General features: G+C 34.5%; 1 non-coding gene across 1 annotated transcript; it reads left to right on the top strand.

Annotated features, from left to right (window-relative positions):
* Positions 1 to 1841: 1841 nt before the first annotated feature.
* Positions 1842 to 1948, top strand: LOC121224029 (small nucleolar RNA R71). Its single transcript, XR_005921492.1, has one exon. It is a non-coding gene; the product is annotated as a small nucleolar RNA R71 (small nucleolar RNA).
* The last annotated feature ends 9205 nt before the right edge of the window (positions 1949 to 11153 follow it).

Below are 11153 nucleotides of genomic sequence, written 5' to 3'. Positions count from 1 at the left end.
CACTAAAAGCTGATATCTAGCGGCGTTTATGAGTAAGCGCCACTAAAGGTGCTATAGCTCAAGACGAAACGTTGCGTTTCGCTTTCAAACTTTCCGTCGTTTTTCGGCTACACGCCGCTAATATCAGGCTATAGCGGCGTTTATCGCAAGTGCCACAATTGGCTCTATGCCTCATTGCCAGACGCTGCGTTTTGGTTCAAATATTTTGTGGTGCTTGTTCTATAGTGCCGCTAATGATGTGCTTCAGCGGCATTTATACAGAAGCGCCACTAATTCTACCATACCTCAATATTGTACGCTGCGTTTTGTTTAGCATTTTTTGCAGCGCATACAAAAAAACGCCGCTAATTGTACTCTATAATGGCGTTTTCATAATGCGCCGCTATTGCCACTATTCCTGAATATTGAACGATGCATTTTGTCAGCTTTCTTACGGCGTTTTTGTTTAAAAACACCACTAATGGTGCTCTTTTTGTGGCGATTTGATAGAATCGCTGCTATTGTTGGATCATTACCGGCGTTTTGTGATTAACGCCGTGAATGCCTGATTTTTAGCGGCGTTTAATCTACAAGCGCCACAAAAAATGCTGCTAAATCCCACTTTTGGTGTAGTGGAGCTACCGTTTCAAATTCTCCAAGCCTTTGTTTGTTAGACAAGATATCTTTCATGAACTTGATGTAGTTCAGTATTTGCTCAAGTGCTTCAACCAACGGGATGTTGATGTGAAGTTGCTTGGGTACGTTAAGGAACTTCTTGAATTGAATCTCCTGCTTTTGTTTCTGAAGTCTTTGAGGGTAGGGTGGTGGTGGTTTCATTACTGGGACTGATTCTGGTTGATTCGCCTTTGGTGGCAATTCTGCATCTAACAACATTGTTAGTTGCTCAGAATTAGCTGGTCCTGAGGTTACTTTGTTGGGTTTTGCAGATTCTGGTTCTGGTGAAACTAGAATTTCAACACTTGGTTGAACTTCTTCTGAATCTTGAGCGTCAGCTGGCTCATTTTCAACTTTGATAGTGTTGGGCTCTACTGTCTTTTCACTCAATGTCAATGCTTTATAATGTTCCTTCCCCAGATTTCTCGGATTCTTCGTGTCACTAGGTAGAGCACATTGTGCTTGGTTCCTGAGTTTAGTAGCAAGCTGGCCCACTTGATTCTCCAAATTCCTTAAAGTGGCGTCATTTTTCGCCATGTATGCCTTCAGTAGATTCTCTAAGCTATTTGATGGTTCCGCTTGGGTTGGTTTCTAAACTTGTTAGGGGAAACTAGGCGGCTTAGTTGGTCTAGGTTGGGCGTAAGTGTTATTGGTTCTAGCCCCTTGGTTACTCCAGGAAAAATTCGGGTGACTTCGCCATTATGAGTTATAAAAGTTGGATTGTAGTCCTTGCGTCCCTCAGTTTTGGAAGTTGGATTGTAGTCCTTGCGTCCCTCGATTTTGGTTGGTTACCCATGTAATATACAGATTCAGGGTTCGATTGACATTCTTCAAACAAATGTCCATCCCTACAATACACACAGGCTATATTCTCAAATTGGTTAGGTGGTTGGGATGCAAAATTGTTAGACCCATTAGTGGTAAGATTCTTAAGAATTGAGGATATTGAAGATACCTGAGATGTGAGTGAAGTGAGAGCGTCCACTTCATGTATTCCAGCGACTCGTCTTCTTAACGCTACTCGATTGGTTGGCCACTGATAATTGTTTCTGGTAATCCTCTTAATAATTTCGTAAGCCTCATTATAAGACTTAGAAAGGAGAGCACCATTAGCAGAGGCGTCCACTACCATCCTCGTGTGAGTGTTGAGACCATTATAGAATGTCTCAAGTTGAATGCAATGTGGGATTTCATGATGAGGGCACTTTTGTAATAACTCTTTGTACCTTTCCCATGCCTCATACAAGGACTCATCATCCATTTGTTGGAAGGCAGTGATCTCATTCCTCAACTTGGCATTCTTGCTCGGCGGAAAATACTTCATAAGGAATCTTTCGGCTAACTCTTGCCATGTAGAAATGGAGTTCAGTGGCAATGAGTTCAACCAGGCACAAGCTCTGTCCCTTAGCGAATATGGGAACAACTTCAGTCGTAATGCATCTTCGGGTACTCTGGCTAACTTGAAAGAATTGCTCACTTTCATAAATAGTCTTAAGTGAAGATGAGGATCTTCAGTAGGCATTCCACTGAATTGGCCCACAGTCTGAAGCATCTAGAACATGACTGGCTTCAGCTTGAATTGTTGTGCCTCGATTTTGGGTCTCCTAATACCCAAATTAAGATCGTTAAATACTGGCACGGCATACTGTCGTAAAGCTCTACCCCTATCATCAGCAATAAGGATAGGATTCTGAGATAGATTTGCTCCGTTTCCTTGATTCATATTCTCAAATTTTATCTCTTTGGTCATTCTCTGGTTCACTTATCTTCTTCGTTGTCGAAAGGTTCGTTCTATTTCAGGGTTCATAGGGAGTAAGTCGATAATCTAGTCAACACCTGAAATAATCATAGAAAGATTAAGTAAAGATTTAAACAAGAAAATAAATAAACAAAAATATAAAAATGGATTCACAAATAATGACTTTTTTTTAAAACAGTCCCTGGCAACGGTGCCAAAAACTTGAAACGACGAAAATGTGCAAGTGTACACAATCACAACAAGTAATAAAGTGACAAGTAAATGTCAAATTATCATACCCACAGGGACTGTAAAAAGGAATATTTATGAAATTAATGTTAAAACACTTTCGTCATGGAAAATATTTTTGTTTAAAGATGATTAAAAATTATGGGTTAAAAACTAAGTAAAAAAAATTAAAAATAAAAAGGTTCTAATGAACGATTTCAAATAAGGTTTAATCAAGATGATACAATTTTGATGGATTAATTACATTCCTTTAACTTAGATGTAACACCCCTTACCCAAGACCATTACCGGAGTTGAGCATGGGGAGTTACTTGACTTAACTTAATAGTTCGGGGCATAAAAATTTTCTTTTAAAATTTATTTCACTGTTCACCATAATGCTGTGCACCTGCGCAGTAGTCACTAATTTAATTATACCTCAAGTTAAAAAACTCAAAATTTAGATCCGTAAATTTTTCATGAAACTAGACTCAAATATTATCTTACCATAAAATTTTCAGAATTTTTTGTTCAGCGAATTAGTACAGTTTATTCATTAAAGTCTCCCCTATTTCACTGCCTGACGATTCTGACCTTTATTCACTAAAACTCAATTTTCTCATCGTATGATTTTCATATGGTGTTATCACTTCTTTGTAAACAAAATAGACTCACTAAGGAATCTATAAATATAAATTATAACTCATAATTATTTTTGTAAAAATTTTAATGATTTTCTAAAGTCAGAACAGGGGACTCCAAAAACCATTCTAACCCTGTCTAACCAAAATTCAAATATCTCAGAATATAAAATTTCTTTACCCACACCGTTATTTTTCTACGAAAATAGACTTGATAATATTTAATTCTATATACCATTGACTCTCTAATTTATTTTATATTATCCTTGGTGATTTTTCAAAGTCACGTTACTATTGCTGTCCCAAAACTGTTTCATTGCAAATTTTTACTCTTTCATAATTTCTAGGTATAAACTATCACCTAGGCATTCATAATACCAAACATATTCTTACTTAGCCATTTTAATAGCTAAAAATTATCACATATTTACACATCATCCTTTAGCAATATCATAAGGACATACATTCAAAATGACTAAGTCCCTATACATGCCATAGCTCAAACATTGATCATCATAAAATATCGAGTTGTTGTTGTTGATAGTGTGAGCGCTCTCCGACGTCTTGAAGATTTCTGAATTTTCTTGTAATACTATAAAAGAAGGAAAATAAAGGAAGTAAGCATAAATCTTAGTAATTTTACAAGAAAATACAACATTTAACACAAATAAATATACTCAAGTGTCATGATCTCTAATTTCCTCTTTACTTAATCTCTTACTCGTTCACTTACTTATTTACTTAGATAACTCATGATTATAACTTACTCTTCTCTTGCTAAAATGTTGGTTCTCAATTGATAACATAATATGTTCTTAACTCTTATAACTCACCTGAATTTGTTATTTATGCTTTTACCTGAACTTTCATGGAACATAATTTGTTTACTAGCCCATTGAGTCACATTGGAATAATAAGAATACTTGGGTCTCTTTTCTGATAATAACATGCAAAAGCCATGTCCCAAACATGGTCTTACATGGGATGTTTCTTGTACTGCCAATGTCATATCCCAGATATGGTATTACATAGGAGTTCTCATATCGGTGCCCATGCCATGTCCCAGACATGGTCTTACATGGGACCTCTCATAATCTCAATGATGCCAATGCCATGTCCAAGACATGGTCTTACATGGGATCTCTTTACCCAAATGTCATGACATTTGTATCCGATACATTCTTAATGTTTCAACGGGACTTTTTAATACTAATTCTCTCGGTCTAACCCCATATTTCGTTCTTCTTGATCTATAATAGCAAATTTAGTTTACTTAATACTCACATTTATCAAAACATCCCTCGACTCTAACTTTGGCAATATTATAATTTTACCCCTAAACTTTTACATATTTACACTTTTGCCCCAAAGCTTGGAAATTAAACTTCATCCCATATTCTTATTTTTTATAACATGCTGAACATTTTTCCCTTCTATGGCATCATCGAATTCCCACTCTAACACTTACTTATGAGCATTAGGTATTTTTACCGATTATGTCATTTTACTTGTTTTCACTTAAAATCGCTTAGCAAAAGTTGTTTAACATAATTTCAAGCTTCATACTCTACCATAAAACACCAAAATAAACACATTTCACCTATGGATATTTTTCCAAATATAAACCCTAGGTTAAATTATTGCTAGAATAAGCTAAATCAAGTTATCGGGACTCCAAAAACGTAAAAAAAACATTAAAAACAGGGCTTGGAATCACTTACTATAGACCTTGGAAACTTGAAAACCCTAAAAATGGCTTCCCCCCTTGCTAATTTCGGCCAAATGAAGAAGATGAGCACAATTTGCCATCTTTTTCCCTTTTAATTCATTTTAATTACCAAATTACCAAAATGCCCCTAACTGAAAAATTTCTTATTTGACTTATCTCATGTCCATTTTTATCCATAACTTAAAAAATGATCTAATTACCATATAAAGACCTCCAATCTAAAATTTCATAACAATTGGACACCTCTAACATGTAGAACTCAACTTTTGTGCTTTTACAATTTAGTCATTTTGACTAAATTGAGTGCCCAAACGTCGAAATTTTTGAACGAAATTTTCACGAAATCATTCCGTGAAATTGTAGGCCATTAAAATATAGTAAAAATAAATTTTTCCTCATCAGATTTGTGGTCCCAAAACCACTGTTTCGACTAGGCCCAAAATCAGGATGGTACATTAGAATTATTAAACCTATGTTTATACTGCTACGAACAAATTCATCGCAACTTGATAATTTGCTAGCTATTGCTCATACATACTTATTAAATTAATCAATCGTTTGAACAATTTTCAATGTCAACCCAAGCGATTAATCAATCTTCACAAGCATATAAAAGATCAAGTGAGGTAACAGAGTATTTCTACCTTGAAACAGTTTAATCATAATAATCTTGCAAGTTATGCAAGGCATATGTATCACCAAATACAATACTAAATTAACTTTAGCTACCTTAGAAGAATAAACATGCACTGATTAAGTATGGTGTTGATTAATTACAATTTCAATACGATTTAATAATTAATTCATTAGTTATCTAACAATTAATATTGCAAGAATAACTTAGGCATGATTTTACTTAATCAAGCCTCTTACCGAGGCCTATAACAGTTCAAAAACAATTTCAATAATTCAAGCAGGCAAAATATAATCAACCCAACACGGATTAAATTCAAGCTAAATTGATTAAAATAACCATTTCAATAGCATAAATAGTCATAAACATGTTTGTCAAAACAACAACGAAATTTAAAGAGATAGGGAACAAGAAGCAAATCCGGTGTTTCTCCGTGACTTGACTAATTGCTCCGTTCTTCATTCTCCTTTGTCCTCAGCTGTCAAGGTGGCTTATGATACTTTAATTATTGCTAAAAAATGGCTGATTACGACCTCTTTCCTAAGAGAAGAAATTGGCACTTGAACAAAAGGGGAAATGGAAAGGAAAAGTTGAGAGAAAGAGAGAGAGGAGAAGAGAGAATGAGAGTGTGAGGGATGATTTGAATGATTAGCAAGGGATGGATTTTATAGCTGATTTTGGCTGCTAAAAATAGCAAATTCCATCAGCCAAAGAGAACCCCCTTGGCCTGCCACACACATGGCAAAGTTGAAAGATTCAACTTTGCTAAAAATAGCCTGGGGCAAATCCATAATGCCATATTTTTTGGAGGGGTTTGAATGCAAGGTTGAAAATTCTTCAAGGGCTTCTTTCCAAGCTCATTTAGTCAGCTAAAAAGCTGATTTGGGTCAGCATATGGACGGTTCTGGGCAACCTAATTGGTGGCTGGTTCGGTTCACTAGATTCGGTTCAACCAATGCGGTTCAACTAGTCCCTTTTTTTCCATAATTAATTATTAATAATTTATTTAGCCCAAATTAAATTGGGAATAAATTAAAATTAATTATATTATGAATTAACACACATTTTTGGACCATCTTAGGCTGGAAATAAATTTTCCTCGATGTTTCAAATCACTTCTCGGTTTTATTCTTCGAGCATTGTCTGTCGAGCCAATTTTCGCCCTTTGTGCAAATCTATCGAAAATAGTCAAAATTAATCAAAATTAACTATAAAATTAATTAAAATTCATCATGTTCATATTTTTAACATAATTTAATTATTTTTATAATATTTAATTATTTTTCGACAAGAATTTAACTGAAATAACATGATTTTAAGTTAAAAAGGGCATGTAAAAACACATAAATTATTGTTTTTCCAAAGAGTTGTCAAATAGGGGCTTTGCTCGACCTAGCTTTTCTCATTGGGGTGCTCCTGTGTTGTTTTTCAAGAAAAGGACGGGTCTATGCGATTGTGTATTGATTACCGACAGCTCAACAAAGTCACGATTAAGACCAAGTACCCATTGCCACGTATCGATGATTTGTTTGACCAATTGAAAGGTGCAACAATATTTTCAAAGATCGACCTTGATTCTGGATATTGTCAGCTACGGGTTAAAGACTTTGATATGCCAAAAACTACATTCAGAACTAGGTACGAACATTATGAGTTTTTTGTGATGCAATTTGGTTTGACTAATGCACCTGCTGTGTTTATGGACTTGATGAATAGAATATTCAAACCATACTTAGATAGATTTGTTGTTGTATTCATTAATGATATTTTGATCTATTCACAAGATGAGACAGAGCATGCCCAACATTTGAGAATTGTTTTACAAACTTTATGTGAAAAATAGTCATTCGCTAAGTTTAACAAATGTGAGTTCTGGCTTTGAGAAGTCGAATTTTTTGGGACACCTAGTGTCGGCAAACGATATTAGGGTCAATCTGAGTAAAATCTCAGCTGTAATGAATTGGAAACCTTCGAAAAATGTGTAAGAAGTCAGACATTTTCTGGGTTTAGCTAGATATTACAGAAGATTTATCAAAGGATTTTTTATTATTGCTACGCCATTAACGAAATTGCTTCAAAAAGATGTCAAGTTCGAATGGTTTGTGAATTGTTAGCAAAGTTTTAATCAGTTGAAAGCTTTGTTAACCGAGGCACCTGTCTTGGTTCAGCCAGAGTTTGGTAAAAAATTGTGATTTATAGTGATGCTTCATTAAATGGTTTAGGCTGTATTTTGATGCAAGAAGGCAAAGTGATAGCATATGCTTTTCAACAATTGAAACTACACTAAAAGAATTATCTGACTCATGATTTAGAGCTTGCATCTATTGTGTTTGCTTTAAAGATTTGGTGACACCATTTGTATGGAGAAAAATGTCATTTTTTCATAGATTACAAAAGCCTGAAGTATTTGATGTCACAGAAATATTTGAATTTGAGACATTGTAGATAGCTTGAGTTGCTGAAAGATTATGATTTGATCATTGATTATCATCAGAGAAAGGCTAATTTCATTGATGATGCGCTGAGTAGAAAATATCTATTTGCTTTGTGAGCTTTGAACACATGGTTGATGTTGATTGATGATGGTTCAATTTTAGCTAAGCTAAAAGCTAGACCGGCATTTTTGCAACAGATTTGTGAGGCTCAGAAAAGTGACAATGAATTGATTGCAAAATAGAGAGCAATTGAGTCGACATCTAATTCAAATTTTCATGTTCGTTTAGACGACAGTTTGTGCTTCAAAGATAGAATTTGTGTTTTGAAACAGTCTGATCTCATTCATAATATTTTGCAGGAGGCACACAGTAGTAGCTTATCGATTCATCCTATTGGCAATGAAATGTATGATGATTTGAAACAGATGTACTGGTAGCCAGGTATGAAATGGGAGATTTCAAAATATGTATCAAAATGTTTAATTTGCCAGCAAGTTAAATTCGAGCATCAGGTACCTTCTGGTCTATTACAACCTATGATGATTCCAAAGTGGAAATGGGAACGAGTTACGATGGATTTCGTATTAGGATTGCATCTATCTCTGTGAAAGGAAGATGCTATATGGGTTATTGTAGATCGTCTGACAAAATTCATACATTTCATTTCGGTGCTTATGAATTTTTCACTTGAAAGATTGGCAGAATTGTATGTTTCCGAGATTGTTAGATTGCATAGTGTGCCATTTTCTATTATATCCGATAAGGATCCATGATTTACGTCTCGATTTTGGAGTAAGTTACATGAAACTCTTGGTACTCGAATGCATTTTAGTAGAGTGTTTCATCCACAGACTGATGGTCAGTCTGAACGAGTAATTTAGATACTCGAGGATGTGCTTCGATGTTGTGTTTTGGAGTTCGAAGCTAATGGGGAGAGATTTTTGTCATTGGTTGAATTTGCATACAATAACAATTATTAGGCAAGTATTAAAATGACACCGTACGAAGCTTTGTATGGTAAAAAATGCCACACTACATTATACTGGACTGAGTTGAGTGAGAAAAATTTTTTTGATGTTGATTTGATTAGAGAAACTGAAGAAAAAGTTAAAGTGATACGTGATAGTTTGAAAGTATCTTCCAATCGATAGAAATCTTACGAAGATTTAAAGAGAAAAAATATTGAATTTTAAGTCGGCGACAAAATATTTCTGGAAGTATCACCTTGGAAGAAAATTCTTCGATTTGACCGGAAAGGAAAGCTTAGTCCATGATTTATCCGGCCGTACAAAATCACTGAGAGAATTGGGCCAGTAGCTTATCGATTGGCTTTGTCGTCAGAGTTAGAAAAGATTCATAATGTATTTAATGTATCATTGTTACGACGGTATCCATTAGATCCTTCACACATGATTTCAACTGTAGATGTTGAGATTCAACTAGATATGACGTACAATGAAGAACCAATCATACTTCTAGCTCTGGAAGTTAAAGAATTGAGAAATAAAGGTATAGCTTTAGTTAAAGTTCTCTGGCAATGACACGAAATAGAAGAGGCTACTTAGGAATTGGAATAAGCTATGTTAATGCAATACCTGAACCTATTTTTTGGTAAGATTTTTAGGGACAAAAATTCCTTTAAGGGCAGAGTTGTAACAACCTGTTTTCAGTAAAATTAGAACTGTGTTTTGGGACCACAAGTTAGTTATTAAATTATTATTTTATCATTATTTTAATGTTTATGGGATATTAGTAAGGTTGTATTAAAAATTTGTTAAGGAAATTTGATATTTGCATGATTAATTAAGTGAAAATGACTAAATCGTAAGAAGTGTAAAAGTAGAATTCTATTATTTAAAAGGGTCAAATGACTATGAAAATTTAAATTGAGTGGACTTATATGGTAATTATACCATTGATAAAGTTAGTGGATGTGCATGGCATGGTTGTGATGAAATTATTATGGTTTTTAAAGGTTAAAATGGTAATTAGATAAATAAAAATTAAACTAAATAAACCAAAACCACTTCATGTGTCTCATTTTATCATCCACAACTGAAATTAAAAGAGGAAAACACCATTGAAGCTAGCTAGGGCATTCGACCAATTTGTTTTGCTTGCATGATCAAGATAAACCACGTACGGACCTAGATCGAGGCAAAGCAAATGCTTCTGGTTAGTTCGTTTTTAATGTCTATGCCCTAGTTGTTGAGGTAAGTTCGTCTAATGGTTATCATATTAATGTTATTCAAATGTATTTTTTTTATGTATTCATAATGTAATTGAATGATGTATATCGAAATCAATGATATGACAGTTATTGAGTCTTGGTTGAACCTTAGGAATTTGAATGATACAAATGACATGTCATTAGGGATCATGTTTCGAGTGCTGGTCTTGGATGTCCTACCGATGGCTGAGGTCCTGCATTTGTTGTAGATACTCCATAGCTCGTATGAGCAGCATCATGTAGCTTATGTTTCGACCCATAACTCATGTGAGTAATGATGTAAAGGAAATGTTACGGTTATGTAAAGGCACACTTCGTGTGAGCTTTCTTGAGTATCCGATGAAATTCTAGATGGTTCAACGGGTATGAAAAGGAAATGGAAAGGGTAAGTGTTCAAATGTAACGTATGATGAATCTATGAAAAGGAATGTTGATCTATATGATATGAATACATGTGCAAAATCCTTGTTATGGATGAATTCAGTTGAACCATGTACAGACACACTAACTATGATATGAATACATGTGCAAAATCCTTGTTATGGATGAATTCAGTTGAACCATGTACAGACACACTAACTTGGGTTTTGACGATGATGTATAGGCTTGTGCCAAGCTTGTGATTTGGGTTATAATGTACTTATAATTTATGTTTTGTAAATGAATTGTAAGTTATGTTTTATTTTCTACGAACTTACTAAGCATTATGTGCTTATGTGGTTTCTTTCCAATGTTTTATAGATTATCAGAAGCTCGATTAGTTTGGAAGCTTTTCGAAGATCTATCACACTATCCAACATAAATATCAGTAGTTTTTGAATTTTTTGACCAAGGTTATAATGGAATGTATAGGTGGCCTTGTAA

Source organism: Gossypium hirsutum, chromosome D11 (genome assembly GCF_007990345.1).
Source record: "Gossypium hirsutum isolate 1008001.06 chromosome D11, Gossypium_hirsutum_v2.1, whole genome shotgun sequence".
Taxonomy (NCBI): Eukaryota; Viridiplantae; Streptophyta; class Magnoliopsida; order Malvales; family Malvaceae; genus Gossypium; species Gossypium hirsutum.
This window is presented reverse-complemented; position numbering and strand designations above follow the sequence as displayed.